At 46.0% G+C, this 19,678-nt stretch overlaps 1 protein-coding gene across 5 annotated transcripts in view; it reads left to right on the forward strand.

Moving 5' to 3' along the window:
- CPEB3 (cytoplasmic polyadenylation element binding protein 3) overlaps window positions 1–19,678 on the forward strand; it is a 1,058,629-nt gene that overhangs the window by 81,063 nt on the left and 957,888 nt on the right. The gene's annotated exons all lie outside the window — the stretch shown is intronic.

Consider the following 19,678-nt stretch of genomic DNA (forward strand, 5'->3'; position numbering starts at 1 on the left):
CTTGGCTGCTTGATGTCATTTCAATTATGCCAGGAGGCTCTTTTCGCCGTCTGTCCCATGTCACATTCCAATTATCAAAATAAACAGAAAAGAGAGCCAGTGATATTTACAATACACTAATCAATCCTGTAATATATTGACATTGTGGGCCCAATTCACAAATCCAAAATAATATCCAAAACTGTATGCCTCTCATTTATCCACCAAAGCTTACTTAACATATACTACCTTGTAACTGTACATCGCAGCACTTATTATGCAGTAGTAAACCCCATGCAAGGAGTATGGAGTAGGTGGATGACCTATGACCTGCCTTGAGAGTTTGTGAATACCCACCAACTTGAACGTTGGTGAGCATTCTCTTACTCCTTTCTGACCCTTTACCACCTTGAAATTGTTCAAGATATGCTTGTACAAAGTGCTAGAGTAAATCCTCTTTCAAGGTGGAAAGAAGAACAGAACACCTTAAAATTGTGTGGGGCACTGGGGTAGGGGTTTCTCCTCATAAAAAATACTTTCAGTGCTGCGAAAAAGGTTCAACTGCAAAGTGAACTTTCCCAGTGAAATAATATTCTGTTCGTACAGACTGCATTTTGAAAATAATAATAAGAAACAAATTTATTGCATGCCCAAAATGTCACATATCATTGCTAGTAATATGCCCGGAAACCTGAGAGTGGTGCAGCTTTCCCAGCATACTGCTGACACTATTTATGAATTATAAAAAGTAGTAAATTTGCACCTATTCAATAAGGACTTCTGTAGTGAAGATTTACTACTTTTTTGGTAATCCAGTCGCTGTGTATATATATTCAAGCTTCTGATGGAAAAAATGTACAAGTTTAATCCTCTTCTCTTGGTAAAATGAGGACAACTTCAACTACTGGATCAAGAACTGTGCAGACACACTCGCACCAATCAAACGCAACAAACGGAGAAAATCCAGCAAGCAAGCCAGCTGGTACAGAGAGAACCTTCGGTACACCAAAAAAACACTGCAAATAGCTTGAGAGAAAGTGGAGAGCCAAATGCGAAGCCTCCAACAGAACCACCTTCAAAGCTGCACAATACCACCAGCAACTAAGAGACACCAAGAAATAAGCAGATGCTGAAAGCATTGAAGGAAATTCCATCATCAGCAAAGAAATCTTGATCATCAAACGTTTCACCGCACCAACGGCCTCTATCCACAGCATCACTCCCCTCAAGAACTGTGGGATAACGTATCCAACTTCTTCAACAGGAAAATTGTGACCATCTACATCAACCAGACCACAGAGGGAGGCGCTAGGGGGCGCACGGCGGGATGGCTGGGTAAGACCACTGCTCCGCCGGACGGCCAACATCGTACTGGATGAAACCCAGCTAAATACGCACAAAACCGTCAACAAATGACAGAAACTGGTGTCGGAATGTAGCGTGCATCTTTTGGACTGTGCATTGGCAAGCTGAGGAAACCCGAGCGGGAGAAATCGGAGCTCTTTGTTGCCGGTGCGGAGCAGTGGACAAAATGGCGGCCGCTGCGCTGCTCAGCAAACTTCCCCCCAGAGCCTACCAGTAAGTGGGGAATTGTGTTCAGATATCGTGAGGCCTATGGTGGTTGTGCGATTTGACAGCAAGGGTACTGCCCTGATAACTGCGAGCCAAGACTCTAAATAGTAATAAGCGGCGCTGTCTCACTTCGCCATTCGGGGTCCGGCCGGGACAAGATGGCGGCGCCCAATGCAGCGAGGCTCAGCCAGTATACTCGGAGCTTATGTGTGCGGAGAGGACACGGCGAGATCGTGCGAAGATACAGCGATGCCCATGATAATGAAGCTGGAAGTGGTGAGCACAGTTGCGGGGACCGCTGGGAGAGGTGGCATGTTCGGCGCGTATGTATGTGGCGCCACTTTCACATAATCACATGGACGCAAACTGGGTCCACTGTGCTTCGGAACTCTAAGCGGCAATATAACATGGCTACCACCGTGGGGACGGCATCGCAACGATTTCCGACTGTGCCTGATTATGGAGTTCATGGCTCCTAAGCGACGCTTCCTGCCAGAAGCTCACAGCGGAGGCGTCGCATTAACAACGCTTTGAGCGCGAACTGAGTCCTCGAAACCTCGGCCTGGGTGTGACGGTGAGTGGCTGATACCGCCATGCTGTTGCCGCAGCAGACCCATCGCACTACAGTCCATAACTGAGCCACGCGATGCCAGTGGAACATGCCCCATGACGTGACACCTGCGATGTAGCGCTTCATTGACTCTGTACGTGGCGTCGCACCACGGACCACACGAGACCGCCACACTAGCGTTTCAGAGTCCCACGGTCGCAAACAACTGCCCCAAGAGTCGGGGGAAGGCAGCGGGGGGCCCGTGTGAGTGATGGTTCACTGGAAGACCGAGTGACCATAAACCAATACCAACCGACCATCGCTCTGAGTGCCAAAACGGCGACATCCACAAGATTAACAAGGTCCTCCCTTCAGACAGCTAAAACGCAATCCAATCCGCAAGGGATGATGGTGAGGCCGGACAAGCAACAACAAATGATCAGCTTCGAAGCTAAGAAGACCCCTAAAAACTCGGAACAAATGGCAGAGGGTGGAGGACCGTCCGAGATGGCACCCAACAACAACATGGAGAAAATACTTCAGGCCATTCAATCAAACTTACAGGATATTAATGGTAAGCTGGATCACTTAACGTGTAGAATGGATAGCATGTCGGGCAAAATTGAGAAACATGGCGAAAGACTAGAAACGGCTGAGACCAGAATTTCGGCAGTGGAGGACGAGGCGCGAGCCACCACAACGAAATGCGGTGGCATGGAGCGGGTTCTGGAGGTTATCCGTGCGAAGGAGGAGGAATTCGAAGCGCGTTCAAGACGCAATAATGTGCGCATCACAGGCGTACCTGAAACGACGAACACGGGGCGCATGGAACTATATGTAGAACTGTGCACTCAACTGTTCGGAGCAGAGGCCCTGTCCTCCGTCTTCATAGTCGAGAGGGCTCATAGGTCCCTAGCGCCACGTCCTCCACCAGGTGCCACGCCGAGACCCATCGTGGCTCGGATACTAAATTATCATGACAGGGACGCCATTCTCAGACTTGCGCGAGAAAAAGGGCCCATCACCCATCAGGTTAACAAGCTAGAATTTTATCCGGATCACACAGTCGCAGTTCAGCAGGCAAGGAGGGAGTTTGCGTCTGTGAAAGCCAAGCTCCGGGAGCTCCATCTTGAATATTCTATGCTGTATCCGGCTCGGCTCCGTGTGACATGGGAAGGTAAAGCAGTCATTTTATCAAATCCAAAGGCAGCGCAGGAGTTCATTAAAAAGGCAGCGCAACAGGCTAAAACCAAAGCTCGAGAAGAACAGCACATAGACTCAGACTGAGAGTCAACGATGGCTGACAAACGAACGTTGATGAACAGCGGTAAGGCTTTTTCAGTCACTTTGAACGGCGAATTGTTATTCTCTCCACCTGGTCTTGGGGTGAGGGGGGTTGTGGCTCATGCTTGCCATGCGCCGTACTTTGCGGAGGGGCAGCGGCGGACCTATTGACATTCAGAGACAAGGTGCCGTTACTCATGCAGTATATATGCTATCACGGACAATAAGGGACACGAGTGCTATGCTGAACTCTATTGAACGCATATGAACATATCGCAACATGCTAAGTATCTGCTGCATGGGTCCCCAGGCGCTATCTGGAAAGAGCAGGGGAGCTGTAACATGCGATGACCGTATGTGACCCCCAAATATTGTGTGAGCCACGCAGGTTTAATGACACTGACATAGTGAGCGATACAGGGGTTTTTGCTCAGCCTGGTCGTGGGGCTGGTTGTCAAGTACGTCGCACGCCACTGAACGCTCTACGTGCATGTGCTTGATCGCCTACGAATCTATGATGTATTGTATTACAACATGACACTATTCTACACTGTTCAAGTCCTATATGCGCTCTTGCACTGCGCTCTCACATTCCAGTTACATGAGTGTCCAGCTACTGATGGGTGATGGAACACACTACAATCCTTTGCCACCGATCCAGTCCGAACTTATTTGTATTTCTTGACTGACAAGGTGCTATTGGGATGCAGTAATCTACCGTGGCCTCTGTGACTACGTCTTGTATAGTTGAAGATCATTTTGTAACATGTACTGACATGCTAATTTACTGATGCGCGCTGGTTTGCTATGGGTCGGCTGCTCTTTGGTAGCCGGCATTGAGGCCTTCTGATATTGCACGGAATGTACAGACTTGGATGTCCTAATTACGTGGAGGATTGAGAGGTATACTCATGTGTTGGGCAGAGGATCAGTCTCTGCATATAACTGTAAGGTGTTGACAGGTTTACCATCGGGTGCTGATTGGCGGTTGCCTTCAGGGGTGACCACTTGAACTCCTGATTACACGTAAGATGCTAGACAGGACACTGCCTGACATATAGCTGCTACAGTAAATCCAGGACACATGTTGTGAACTGTTGGGCTGCACGGTTCATGATGGCACCTGTTGCTAATTTTCTACACTATGTTAAGTTCGCAATGGCTCTGCCAGACACTACCTATGTACATTGCACGACCACATGGAACCTCAGCCGTTGCTTGACAATCAAGGTGTTGGCCAGTTGCAGGGGCACATATTGTAATTACGATTGCGCTGGTTAGAGTACGGTGATGCTGCATCACATATAGGTGACTGGCACTTTGTCACGCCTACCCTCATCTTCCAATGGTCCCAACCGGTGCGAAGGTGCGACGATATATAAGAGATGCCATTCGCACGTCATACATGGATGACAGTGGGACACACAGACACATCGCGCATGTACACACCAAGCGGTATTAGGGTCGTCCACATCCATTTGGTTGGATGTTGAGTTGTGCCCCAAGCGGACCTCCACAAGGTTGTTCCCCTAAAAAGTTTGGTTTCAATGGGAAGAGCTGCAGTTCTTTCAGGGTTAAAAGGGAGATGTTACAAGGGTAAATGGCTTCGGCAGGTTTGGGTTGCTGGAGTGGGTGGGGGTGGGAAGGATGGGAATTTCGTTACTGTTATGAGACCAACTCATCTGAACTGTGCAGAGCGTATTAATGCAGTTCAATTGTGGGTTATTGAGTTGCGTACAAACACACAAATTACATGGAACACTACTCGTGCTCATGCTTGTCATTGGCTGTTACTTTTGATGTCTTTACCTTACCAATGTCACAAATGACTAATAATGCAGGCAGAAATCAGGTGAACCTCCTCACGTGGAACGTTCGGGGTTTCACACAACCCAAACAAATAAGACAGATATTCGCTTACCTGAATAGATGGGATATAGCCGTGGCCTTGTTACAAGAAACACATATTGCACCCAACTCTCATCACTCCTTGGGTAAACGCTGGGCTGAATCATCCTACACATCCCATTATTCATCCTATTCTAGAGGGGTGATAACACTGATCCGAAAAGGAACGAATTTCACACAACAACAGGTGACTCAGGATCCTAATGGCAGATACGTTATTGTGACTGGCATGTTGCGGGGGCAAAGACTAACATTTCTTAATGTGTATGGTCCAAATGTGGATGCGCCCGAATTTATCCAGGAGCTCTGGGGTCATCTTCAACCGCTAAAGGACACTCACATCATATCTGGGGGCGACTGGAATGTGGTTTTAACAGATGATTTAGACAGATCCCCACATTCTTCTGAACCACACAAACAAGCAAGGTTGAAGCTCCAACATATGCTACGAGATTTGTCATTGACGGATCTTTGGAGACACAGATTCCCTGACATCCCGGGCGCGACACATATCTATGTCATACATAACAGCTGGTCACGCCTCGAGAACTGGTTAGGTACTGATAGCATCACATTATGGGCCCAAGATGTGCATGTATTTCCCAGGACGCTCTCGGATCATAATCCTGTCCTGCTCAAACTCAGTCCCACATTACACTCCGCCCCCTTTCAATGGAGATTCAACTCCCATGCCCTCACAGACACAATCTATGCCCACACTAATCATACAGCGATCAAGGAATATTTTCAAATAAACGAGCCGGTAGTGGAAGATCCTGGGCTTCTATGGGAAGCTTTCAAAGCGACGATTCGAGGTGTATGCATGAGCACCACCGTGGGCATTTTGCGTGACATAAGGCAACAAATAAAATGCTGCGAAACACGTATGAGTGAACTAGAAAGAACCTTTGAAGCCACACAGGACATCACCCTACTAGGGGAGCTACGTCAATTACACACAGAACACCAGGCTTTTGTGGAGGACGAGATAAAATATCTCGATAAAAAACACACGGCCAGGGCTTACGGTGAAGGTGGTAGACCGGGCAGAATCCTGGCGTCTAAAATTTGTGATGGTAGGAGACAGACATCCATTCTACGGGTCAAATCGGGGGAGGGCCATTTTAAGACACAAGCATCAGACATTCTAAATTGCTTTGTTGACACATACGGGGCACTATATAAATCACACCCCATTGCATCCACCGAGGAGATTTTAAGCTATTTGGATGATGTAGCAATAGCATGGTTGTCAGATGGGCAGAGGGAATACTTGGCATCACCCATATCGGTAGAAGAGGTCAGAGATGTGATTAAGTTGTTACCAAATAACAAAGCGCCTGGCCCTGACGGGTTCACAAACAAATTCTATAAACAATATGTAGATATATTGGCCCCCCGGCTGGTGGCGATGTACAGTACAGCCTTCGATCAGGAAGAATTACCCCCAACACTGAGAGAAGCGGTAATAATCACCCTACTGAAAACACACAAAGACCCAGACCTATGCGACTCCTACAGGCCACTGTCGCTTATTAACGTTGATTCCAAGATACTGGCAAAAATTCTAGCGGTCAGGTTGACACCTCTGATGACCAACTTGGTTCTCCCCGATCAAGCGAGTTTTATCCCTACACGCTCCATGGGGCACAACACCAGAACGCTATTTGCCCTCTCGCACTATCTACAGCCCTCCACAAGGGCAGTGGCGGTGATGCTTGATGCCGCCAAGGCGTTTGACTCCATTGAGGGGAGATATCTGATAACTATCCTTCATAGAATGGGTTTCCCCAAAAGATTTGTGCAATGGGTGTCGCTGATTTACACTAATCCGCGTGCTAGGGTCCGGGTGAACGGATACATATCAAACAGCTTTGCTATTGAGCGGGGTACTAGGCAAGGATGCCCACTATCGCCCCTCCTATTTGCCCTAGCTCTGGAACCTCTGGCTTGCAGGATTAGACAGAAGTATAAGTCGTTTGCCCTGCGCTTTCCTTCCAGACTGCTTCATACATCTCTGTATGCAGATGATATGTTAGTGTATGTACGCGAACCTGCTGTCCACCTGAATCCACTTATGAGAGAATACGTAAAATTCGAGGGACACTCTGGATTGGCCAAAAATTGGTCCAAATCCTACATCATTCCTCTGACTGACATGGCCACTCCCCTGACCACAGATTACCCATTAGAATGGCAGACTGATCCAATACGTTATTTGGGTGTGATGTTCCATAGGGATCCGGAGATAGTGATCCGAGCGAATTATGGGACGACAATTTCCAAATTAGAAGACAAAGTACGACGATGGATACAGCTGCCTCTATCTTTACCTCTTTAATAATATTCCAATCACCCCCCCCCCCCCCCCCCCCCCGGGAGAAGTGTTCCGACGCATTAAGTCGCTAGTCCTACAACTCGTTTGGGCGGGCAAACAACCGCGTATAGAGCTCCAGACACTGACACTACCATATAGCAGGGGCGGATTCGGCTTCCCAGATTTTCTCTTATACTACCTTTGCGCACAAGCTCAATATGCTGCTTATTGGTACCACAAAGTGCCTTACCTTACCCACACTGCAATAGAAGAATGTGACGCGGATCCAATTCCACTCACAGCCATTCTGACACATAAACAACAACCTCTTCATGCCCAAGACATAAACCCGATAGACACTACGGTAAGGGCTTGGCGTAAATTGGGGCAACTGGCACATAAAACACCACTATACGCTCCAGCACTGCCTTTATCACACCACCAAGCGTTGTCGGTCACGGGTGAAAAAGTAGGTTATGTGTAAATATGGGCTACAAGTAGAAGACAGATGCAAAAGATGTGGCAGGGAAGGGACGGACTTTATGCATTTAGCCTGGTTCTGTTCTAGTATACATGAATATTGGATAGAGGTACTCTCCAAACTGTCTACCATGCTAGAGACGGAAATTGCATGCACAATACGGGTGGGTTTGTTGGGCATAACACCACAATTTAAAGCCACCAAACGCAAATTTTGTGTAGTGTCATTACTACTGGCCAAGAGACAAATTGCACAATGTTGGAATAGTACTAAAAAACCGACCACATCAAGATGGTTGCGAGACATGGCTAGCTGTAGGGATAGACTCTTAACGTATGAAGAGGAACTTCCGGCGAAATCCAGACCCAAAGATTTCTGGTGTTACCTAACCGACTATTTAAACACCTCGGTGGTTGGGTCAAACGAATGTCCTGTAGACGAGGTGCAGCACGAGTAAGACACAATTACTAGGAAATGTACGCCTCATGGCTCTGCAGTTGTGATCTGTATGATTCAAACTTCACTGATTTGTCTAACAGAGTATAATGGTCTCAGTTAAATAGTTATATGTGGTTGTTTTATGTTCACTTATGTGCACCACCAAAACCTAAAAACGAGACACAATTGAATGATTCACGCCGCCGGACCACATGTTGTCGGCTAATGGGCTGTGTAATAACGCCACAATACTATGATATGTTTGATGTTGCAGCCGGCCCCAGGGTTGTAGGCGCCTGGCTGTGTATATTTCATTTGCTGTAATAAAGGTCTTGGAAAAAAAAACAACATCACAGAAAACTCATTGGCATTCACCAATTAAGACTACCACTTGACCGTATGGAAGCGAAGAAATCGCCACAACCATAAAGAGCGTCCACTCTGGGGCCCCAGCGAACCCATGCCCTCACCACATCTATAAGTTTGGCACATCACCAATCAGCACAGCACTGATCCACATTCTGATCACCTGCGCTACCTTCCCGGAAGCACACAGAGGTCAACTGTCAATCACTCCTCAAAAAACCATCAGCTATTCTAAGCCAACTGGCCAACTTCCGTCCTATTTCCCTGCTTCCCTACCCAGCAAAAGTGATTGAAAAGACCATCAACAATCAATTCACAAGCCACCTTGAGATTCCTGAACTACTGGACAACACATAATCAGGCTTTAGAAATAACCACAGCATAGAAATGGTACTCATTAAAGCCACCAATGACATCAGGACAATCCTAGACAGAGGAAAAAAAGCGTACTTATATACCTCAACAACTGCATGCACTTTCACAATCTATCCAGACTCCAATGCTCAGCCTCACTCTCATTTGCACCCCCCGCATTCACAAAAGCAGAGCAGGAGGTTGCTTGTTCTCATACATCATACCCAAACGGTGGAACACCCCCCCCCCCTACACATCAGACCCTCCTCCTTGCTACTTGAGTTTTGCAAGAAGCTGAAAACCTGGCTCTTCGAATAATTTGGCGGGACCACACACCTACACACCTGCTCAATGCCTGGATACCCTTACAGGTGATTAGATCGCTCTACAGAATATTACAACATAACAAGAAAAACCAACACAGATGTAGCAGACCCATTTCCGTTCCCCCAGACCCATCTACCAAGCCAGAAATGCATTTATTTGGGCGATGTCACATCCCATACACCCCATTGAAGCTATACCCCCATTTCTATTGTGATTTAACATATACTGTATCTGTAAGTAAATTGCAACATCACAAAACATGAACATTTAAAAGATGGTTATGCAAATGGATAAAAAGTTAAGCAATGGAAGATGGGTGCCAGGATTGCCCTGTACGTGATGAGTTGGAGCCCAATTACTCTGACATAATGGAAGTGTTGTTTAACCTTCTCCATGTTTAACACAATCTAAATGTCATTGTACCAGTTGTGAAAAATGATTGTAACGTCCATACAACACAAACTGAGTGATATCTTTGTAGTTTGATTGCAAGTTGTGTTCAACAAAATGTTAAAGAAAACCGAAGATGGATACATTGGTGTACATTTGTATGTCAAATATTTCTGCAAGAAAATGAAGACCTGGCTGGTCAACTAGGAGCTCCGCCCTTCCTACGTTCCTGCTGCAGCACCTGGATACCCTCACGGGTGATAAGTTGTGCCATACAAATTGATTTAACATAACAAATGTGGTTTGCGCATTAAGCTAGGCATTAACAAACCAACATTTACTACTTGAAAATACATGCATTATTACCAACAAATATAGGGGCCAGATGTGCAACCCTTTTTTGCACTTGCAAAAGAGAGATTGGCGACCGCAAAAAAGGGTAATGGCATGTGCAAACACTATTTTGCAAGTTGCTGACTCGCAAAATAGTTATTACGACTCTCACTATTAGGAAGGGGCGTCCCATCCTAATAGCGAGACTCTCTGCCATGTACTATTGTTTTGCAACCCCTTTCCCTTTGTGAGTGTGTTTGAAAATATTTTTTAAGAGCAAGCAGTGGTCACAGGGACCACTGCCTGCCCTTAAAAAATGGAACTGAAAAATTTCATTTTCCTTTTTTAAATGCATCCCGTTTTCCTTGAAAGAAAACGGGCTGCCTTTAAAAGAAAAGCTTCTTTATTTAATAAGCAGTCCCAGACATGGGGGTTTGCTGACCCTAGCCAGCCACCATCCCTGGGAGTGCTAGCCATTCCCAATGGGGTCGCAAATTGCGCTTGCCTCATGAATATTGATGAGGCATGCAATTTGCGACCTCATTGGGAATCACTAACAGTGTCTGTGACACTGTTGTGCATTGCACTTTGCGAGTCGCAAAGCGATGCAATTTGCGACTCGCAAGATGTAAGGGTCGTATATCTGGCCCATAGTCTTTCCAATCGCAGCATGTTTCCAAAAGCAACAGAGTTACATCACTAAGAAATTGAGGGAACAGGAAGGCTGTTATAAAATAAAGGCTTGAATTGGGAAAAGTGGCTATCGACAACGGTACAATAAATTCTTATTGTAAACACACTCAGCTGTTTCTTCCGTGTATCTCTCTGACAGAAAATGAGCATGCACGAGTGACTGAGTAAAAAGTAGTATATTGTTTCGATGAGTCTGAGGAATCAGGGTTTGTTGTGTTCTGAGGTTGCCAAAAACTAATCTCTCTGATAAAAGGAGATTCTAGGGGCACTGTGAGCTAGCTAATGCAACAAGCTGAGCAAAAAAGATTGGAATCTATTCCTCTGCAGCATCTGTAGGATGTTAATCAATGACAGCAGGATCCTAAAGTTATTAAGCGGATTATGCTAAATCACACACGTTCATTGGGAGGGAAGTTAACATTAAAAGTAAAACAAGACAACACATATCTTCTTTACAAAGTAAAGGAGGCTCTCCCTTTGTAGGCAAAAACGATTTAATTCTGTTTTTAAATGAGTGAAGGAAATCACGATTGGTTAACAACAAACAGGGCGCCCAAAGCAACGTGCAATAATTAAGGCCACAAGACTGTCTCTAAGTTAACACTGGCAATAACCTCAGAGAAAGGGACTTGTCTAGAACAAGCAATTAGGACATTGTATAAAAGTGTCCTATATGGAAAAATGTCTTATACAGAAAGAAGCATTGGCAAAGACATTAGCTTTCCCCTATGTGAGATCGATCGGCTTTATCAATGCTTGTATACTATTGTTTTGGAGTATTCCTGGAATACGGACTTTCTGATTATGCGCATAGGCGCTTTTCTATTACTTATGCATGTTTTGAGACGAGGGGTTGGTAAATCAACAGACAGCCAGTGCCAGAAAATAAGCCCCCACTGACCCCGTAGTTTGCAAGAGAGGGGGTTCAAATTTCGTTATGCCACTGCAGGGAGCAGGATGAGGTGGTGTTTTAAAAGCAGGGGGGCTTGTTTAAAACCATGGTGGCAAGCGGGTCAGGGGCTAGTGGGTTAACACAACGAATGCATGCCTAAGGTAGAGCTGCTGACCCTGGAACTGGGTTCAACTCTCAGCGTTGGCTCGATATGCCTTGATCCTGGGCAAATCACTTAATCCCCCCAGTGTAATTGAAAAAAAAGGGGGAAAAGTGTAAGTGTCAGTATAATGTACAAGGTGCTCATGTAAATCTCTCCAGTGCCTTTAGGTACACGAGTGAGGGCGCAGGACATGGCTGAAGCAGGGGGCTGGGTAAAACAGAGCAGGGAGAAGGCCGTGGTGAGTCAAAAGCAGCTGGGGTGTTGTCTATAAACAAGCTCTCTGCATTGCGCAGATTATAAAACCACTGTCCCTGCTGCGCACGTCGGGAGGGACCAAGGAATGCAGATTAAAAATGGAGCGGCTGGAATGAAAACCTGTGCGCATCCCTTGTGAGGGTTACCGGATGACTAGCAGTGGTGAAAGTGAAACCTAACGGCCTGACACGATAATTAAAAACAAAAGTAAAACTTAACGCGCTGACACAATAGGAAAAGAAGACCCCACTAACCCCGTAGTTTGCAAGTGGGGGGGCTCAAATTTCGTTATGCCACTGTTGGGAGCAGGATGAGGTGGTGTTTTAAAAGCAGGGGGGCTTGATAAAAACCATGGTGGCAAGCGGGTCAGGGGCTAGTGGGTTAACACAATGAATGCATGCCTAAGGTGGAGCTGCTGACCCTGGAACTGGGTTCAACTCTCTGCAGTGGCTCGATATGCTGTGATCCTGGGCAAATCACTTAATCTCCCCAGTGTAATTGAAAAAAAGGGTGAAAGTGTCAGTGTAATGTACATGGTGCTCATTTAAAGCACTCCAATGCCTTCGGGTACACGAGTGAGGGTGCAGGACATGGCTGAAGCAGGGGGCTGGGTGAAACAACAGCGCAGGTAGATGGACGTGGTGGGTCAAAAGCAGCTGGGGTGTTTTCTGTAAACCACAAGCTCTCTGCAATGCGCGGCGGGGGCGCGGATTCCTTTTAAGTGTTTGAAGTCTGATGCCGTCTGCAACCCAGCATGAGTGCGTAGAGAGGCTCACAGGCTGCCAAATGGTGTGCGATGTGCACGCGCCCGCACACATGCACTGTAGGCAATCCGCCTGGAAAAGCCTTTGGGAGCACTTTTGAAAGCCCCTACTTAATATCTCGCCAAAGCATCGCTAATGCGATGGCTTAGGCAAGACCTAAAAATAGGCTAACATACTCGGCGAGGGTGTACAGAGTCAGTCTGCCGCCAGACCCACAGTATATGTTATCCAAAAACAGCGCAGGTCCTGCATGAAGGGTACTATAGGAACTACACTACATGGCGCCACCAACGTTTGGTACTTATTTAACAGTAGAATCTGAGTAGCTCAGTCTTGCTTATTCTCAGAGACCCCCTACTTACAAAAACCAGAGACGTGGGTGGGCACAAAATTCCACCACAGCTGAGTAGGCGAGATATCCTATTTATTTGCTGTTAGTTAATCAAGCTTGAAGGAATTTTCCCAAATCGTGCATAAAACCTTATCTTAAAATTCCTTGGACAGTTATTGTTAGAAATGGGGGTCTCTAGTTGGCAATGGCTGGCCACTGTTCAAGTAAGGACCCTTCTTCCTAAGTCAGAGTAAGAGGCTACACCCTTTGATAACCCCTGCTCAACCCTGTGGTAATGTAGCACGAGCAACTAGGCTTATCTCTGAGGCAGTGTGTAAAGCATTTATGATCATACACAGGAACACAGTGAGGAACACTACAAAGGGGACACCACACAAGTAAGTATAAAAATAAGTATCTTTATATATAGACTTAACACACACAGTTGTTTGGGGCTCAAACCTTTCCTACCTGGCTCACGGACACTAGCGCCTTTCCCCAGCCAGCCGCACACGTCACCTGCGCGCCCGGAGGCGCTTCAAATATCGGACAGCCCCCGCGTCGCGGGCCTGCGTGTGGGCGGCGCCGGGCTAAGCCCGGGCAAAGGGCGGGCCATCTGTGGCCATCAGAGGCCAGAGGAGGCCGGGCCGTGCCTGTCCCCTAACATCGCCTCCCCCCTTGGGACCTTATGTGTAGTTAAGTGTGTCAAAGAGTTATCCTTTTTGTATTTTCCTTGATGTATGCTATATTTGGTGTTGGGGACACTAGATTACGGTTTTTCAGGGAGCTACTGTCACTAAACATGAGTAAATCTAGCCGTAGGGGTGGGACAGGGGGTGGCGGTGTGAGGCCGATGGATGCCTTTCTTAAACGGGCAGAATCAGTAATGCTAAGGAGGTAGAACTAACGGAGAAAAGGCTCTCGTTGGAGCCATTAAATGGATCAAATCAAGATTTTGATCCAGTCTCTGGCTCTGAGGTCTCCGGTAGCAAACGCCTTTGCCCTGATTCCCTACAGGTGATAGCATCACTCCATCAGGATGATGGGACTTCTGCATTACATATGTCTAACTCAAACTGTTCCTCCACGCCTAGTCCCTCGCCCTCTCCCCCCATTACACGCACAAGACAGTCACGGCTACCCCCTGGGGCTAAAAGTAAAGATCACCCAGGGAAGAGAAAAGCAAATGGTGCCCCAAAAGGAAGCCGCCAATATGCAAAATTAGCTAGGAATAAAAATTCCACATCTGGGTTGGGTCAGCAAACAGAAGAAGCCACTCCCACGATCTTTCATTCCACGCCACAAGCAGGGAGCAATATAATGCCACCTGCTCTAAACTGTTCTAATGAGGGAATTTTGCCTGAGTTAATTGGGCATTTGGAGGGACTATTTAGAGCATTTGTCCATCCCATTATGGAGAAACTTGAGTCGATAGAACGTAGGTTAGACACTATGGAGAAACACCTCATAAAAGAGTGCCCACGCAATAGGAGGCTCCAAAACATAATAGTATCTCCTCTTAGTATCGCTGCTCCTATAGTTCTTATAGACACTGTGCAGGGAAGCCTCCTAGGTAGTCTAGTGATCACAGCTCCTAAGATACCCACTTTGGCACTAAATACCAATCTACCAGCAAAGTCTGCTCCCAAGGGGCCGACTGGGAGATTACAACCACTGGCGAATAACTCCTCTAGGGAAGTATTTCTCCACCTGCCCCCGGAGGCTTGTCCCTATTCTATCATTCTGGCAAATGTTCCAAAACTCCCGGAAAATGAGGAAGAGCATTCGTCAACGCGTAAAAATAAGGCCCTCCACTTTTTAAGTAACAAAACAGTGTTAGGAGATCACTTATTTGACAACTTTAAGATGGTATGCAGGGTAGCATGGGTGGGTCACTCAAGGAAGGGAATGCAGGGGGACTGTGTTGTGGTGAACTTTAGCTCGCCGGAACTGGTAAGGCACATTTTGAGGCAGACCGGGTCAGCTAGGATTCACTACGATTGCATTAATGACCATCCGTCATCTCACCCAGGAGTCCAGGTTATGAGTAAAAGCTCTCTACTGGCTCCTCCCCCAATTAGATCGCTACCAGTTAGCAATAGATCTGAGATCCTTAACTCATTGGATACCAATGATTGACTTCATTCAGAATCGGGTGGGGACCAAGCTGAATTGTGTCTTGATAGTATTGATAGTGTCCGCCCACTCCAAGGTACTTGTTTACTGGAAGTCAATGTCTCCTCCGGGACTGACGCTGTATTAAAGAGTGGATTTGACCAAATTCCTGAGCAATCAAAGGAGGGCTGTCCAAATGGCGCCATAGCAAATGGGGGTCAGGTTGATATCGATTCCCCCGTGCCACCCAATAGCGATATTTACCTCGAAGTAACAACTTTGGTGTCATGGAATGTGGCAGGGCTGAGAAATAAGGTAACATCCTTGGATTGGTTATCCTTTTTAGATACCATGGATCTAATTCTTCTCCAGGAAACCTGGCTGGTTGCTCCAGAATTTAAACATGGATATCTTAATTTTATGTCCCAGCCACTTCGAGTCTGCGGGGGAGACCGAAGGGGGGCTTACTTACATGGCTAAAACAAGATAGTAGATATTCTATCAATCAGTTGGATACCAAAAGTGCAGATATTTTGTTAATTCAAGTTAAATGCCCCGATTATAATGATCTTTTTGTTTTTAATATTTACTCCAGGGGATTGCCGTGGGCCAAATCTTCTGATCTAATTGAACAACTAGACGTACTCCTTGAGTCTTACTGTAAAAAAGGTAATATTATAGTAGCAGGGGATTATAAATGTTGTTTTGAACCCCTGGACAGTAACGATATAGATCTTACTTTGGAAGAAGATTTTATATGGAATATCCCTCAGTTGACATTACCACCTATTAAAAAATGGTCAGAGGCTGCCCTCCAACTTAAAGTTCTATGTGTAGGACATGGGCTACGCGCTACAAATGGAAGAATGGCTTCTGACAAACATGGTGCTTTTACTTTTAATAACGGCTCGTCTAGGAGTCGTATTGATTATATCCTTACTAACAAAGATAATTGGCCTAATATTAAGGATATGTCGGTAGTGGAACGGGTCGAGAGTGACCACGACCCTCTAGTCTTATCATTCAGGCTATTTAAATCTTATCTACGTGAGGGCCCTCCGGATTGCGTGGAAATAGTCCTTTCCAATGACACCAGACGAATAAGGTGGGCTAATTGTCTAATAAAAGAAGAGAATATAGCTGCGATGAGGGAATTGACTGTCCAGGCTACAGCGGAATGTCAAAAACATACCGCTTTGGTGGACATTATATCAAATGTTAGCCAGATCCATAATACATTCTTTGGCCAATTGAAGTGGTTTTTTTAATAAAAAAGGTGCCAAATAAGCTGAATAGGCCTGCAAAGAAGGAAGTCCAATGGTATGGGAAGTCATGCAGGGCTGCATACATAGCCCTATCTGATGCAGTCAAATCTAAAGATAGGGATAGGATCAAGAATGCCCGTGCCATGTATAAAAAGATCCAATATGACGCTAAACGAGAATGGGACGAGGACTATTGGAGGGAGCTGCTGAGTGCAAGTAAAGAGAGATCAATGTGCTCCTTTTGGGATATGGTCAAATGGGGAAAGGGGATTAATAGGGGCGAACCGATCAACTACGTCTCGCCAAACCTCTGGGTTTCTTATTATGCGTCCCAGTTTGACTCAATTGATGGGGCTGGTGACGAGAATGAGGCTTTTTCCACTTCAAATTGGGATACTACTCCATTATCCTTTACTAGAACAGAGGTTACTAAGATATTGAACATTATCCCCAAGGGTAGAGCTCCAGGTTTAGACTTAGTCCCAGCAGATTTATTCATGCATGACAAGGAGGTCTGGGCACCTTATATCCAATTGCTTGCAAACTGCATTGCTATAGGCTCACCCATACCTGACTCCTGGAAGGGTGCCGAGATTATTCCGATTTTTAAGAAGGAGGAGTGCTCGGACCCAGGAAACTGCAGGCCGATCAGCCTAATTGATTGTTTACAAAAGGTGGTAGCCAGGTTAGTACTGCAGCGAATCCAAGGGTGGATTGAGGAGAAAGAAGTTCTGTCGCCTCTCCAGGCTGGGTTCCGCAGTCACACAAGTACGGTTGATCTAGTTTTTAGATTTGTTTTAATTTACTGGCGGGTGGTATTGCTAGGGGGAGGCACTCTCTTTGCGGCTTTTGTCGATCTTAAATCAGCGTTCGACTTGGTGCCTCGTGCGAAAACTGTCGGCAGCCTTTGAAGATCAGGGCATGCCTCTGGATATTTTGTCCTTTTTAATTAAATTACATGAAGATCATTTTGCCCAAGTCCGTTGGAACCAGCAGGGGAGTGTAACTGATAAATTTCCAATCGCTAGGGGAGTACACCAAGGGTGCGTACTGGCACCAACCCTCTTTTCATTATACATCAACAGGGTGATCAACTATTATGAACATCAACCAACAGATGCCCCAAAGTTAGATGGCAAGTTGATCCCCCTGCTGTTTGCAGACGACACGTTACTAATCTCAAAAACCCAACAAGGCCTTCAAAAGGCCATTGATGTCTTTGAGGTCTTCTGCAAAGATCATGGACTTGTCATAAATGTAACCAAGACCAAGTTCATGGTCCTACACATATCTAAGTATGTTAGAGGGAAGGTGGTAATGAATTGGGTACAACTTGAACAGACCCAAGTTTTCTCTTATTTGGGCATTACCCTAGGATCTAAATTAGATTGGAAACATCACACCAACCAGCTGGTTACGAAACACGCTCCATTGGCGGGAGCACTTACCAAAGAATTTTATCAGTCATATACTAGACCTATCACCCCGGCACTTAAGATTTATGACGCTAAAGTCGGAGCAGCTGTTCTTTACGGCGCAGAATTGTGGGGATTTATTAATCTAAACCAACTTATGGGCGCGCAAAATAAATTCTTGCGGGGTATTACAGGTCTCCCAGCATCAACTGCCTTGACTCCCCTTCCTTATGATTTCGGATCTCAGCGCCTCCAAGATCTCGCCCGTTATAGACCAGCAGCTTACTGGAGGAGATTGTGGGTTACCCCAGAACTCTCCCAGTATGCACGGGCTTTTCACGAGGTTAGAGATACTGATAGGGCACACAAAATCCCTTGGATGAGGGAGGAAGGGCAACATACACTGCTATGGGCCTATCCCCTTTGTGGGATGACCCCTCTGCAAATGCATTTCCCGCAAGAAAAAGTTTTAGAGAGTAGTACTGGAATATGCTTGTGCTAAAAAGATTTGGGCGTTGTACTAGCCCTTCTCTAACGGTGGAGTTCTTGGGACTAAAACACTCTCCAGCGTTTGAGGGTTATTGGGATTGGATTACCATTCCTGGGGATAGGAAGAAATATCACCAGTTCAGGGTTGGGACATTATCACTCAATGCCTTCACTGCGAAATGGAGCGGGGTACATACCTCTGTTTGTCCCTTCTGCCCTACTCCACGGGAAGGCATTGGGCATATACTTTTTGTCTGCCCTGAATATAAAGTGCCTAGGATAACTTGGTTAAAATCTATCTGCTTGCAGCTAGGTCTTAAAACAGGCTGTGAGTCCGTAAGGATTCTTCGAACCAATAACTCTCAGGCAGTGGTCATAGCCGTTGCGAAGTTTCTCCACTGGATGTGGATTATCCAAGCACGCAAAACAAGTTTACAGTGACAAATTGCGATTTTCTTAAAGTTATTTATGTGATCATGCTACCTTAAAGTATACATAATGTTATATGTTGTAGGTGTAGAACTATGGCATTTTAACTTTTAATATTTTTACAAATTTTTAAAGAAACTAGCATAATGAATGAAAAATCTCCTAGCTAACGTACAGGAAAGTTTCAATTCTATTAAGGAGGCGGAGGCGAGGATTAGGCTGTCACTTTCTCCCTTTATTGTACTCCAGCAGCCATTAAAATTATCAACATTCTCAAACAAACTACATTTCCCATGAGCATCAGGGAAAATGGAAACAAAAAATGTCTCGGTCACTGTCCAATCCCAGGCCAGGGCTCCTCATAACTTCCTCTGCTGGCACTCTATCATCCTCCTTTCTTCCTGCGACACTGCCACAGTCCTTTGTCCGCTATTCCTGTTTGCCCGCATCGGAACCTACGGTACAAGCAGACTAAGTAAGGCACCAGGAAGTGAACTTCCAAACAAAACGGTTAGCATCACTGAGCAAGTCAATCGACATAAGAACATCATCGCCTACAACCGCATAT

Source organism: Lissotriton helveticus, chromosome 5_1 (assembly GCF_964261635.1).
Source record: "Lissotriton helveticus chromosome 5_1, aLisHel1.1, whole genome shotgun sequence".
NCBI lineage: Eukaryota > Metazoa > Chordata > Amphibia > Caudata > Salamandridae > Lissotriton > Lissotriton helveticus.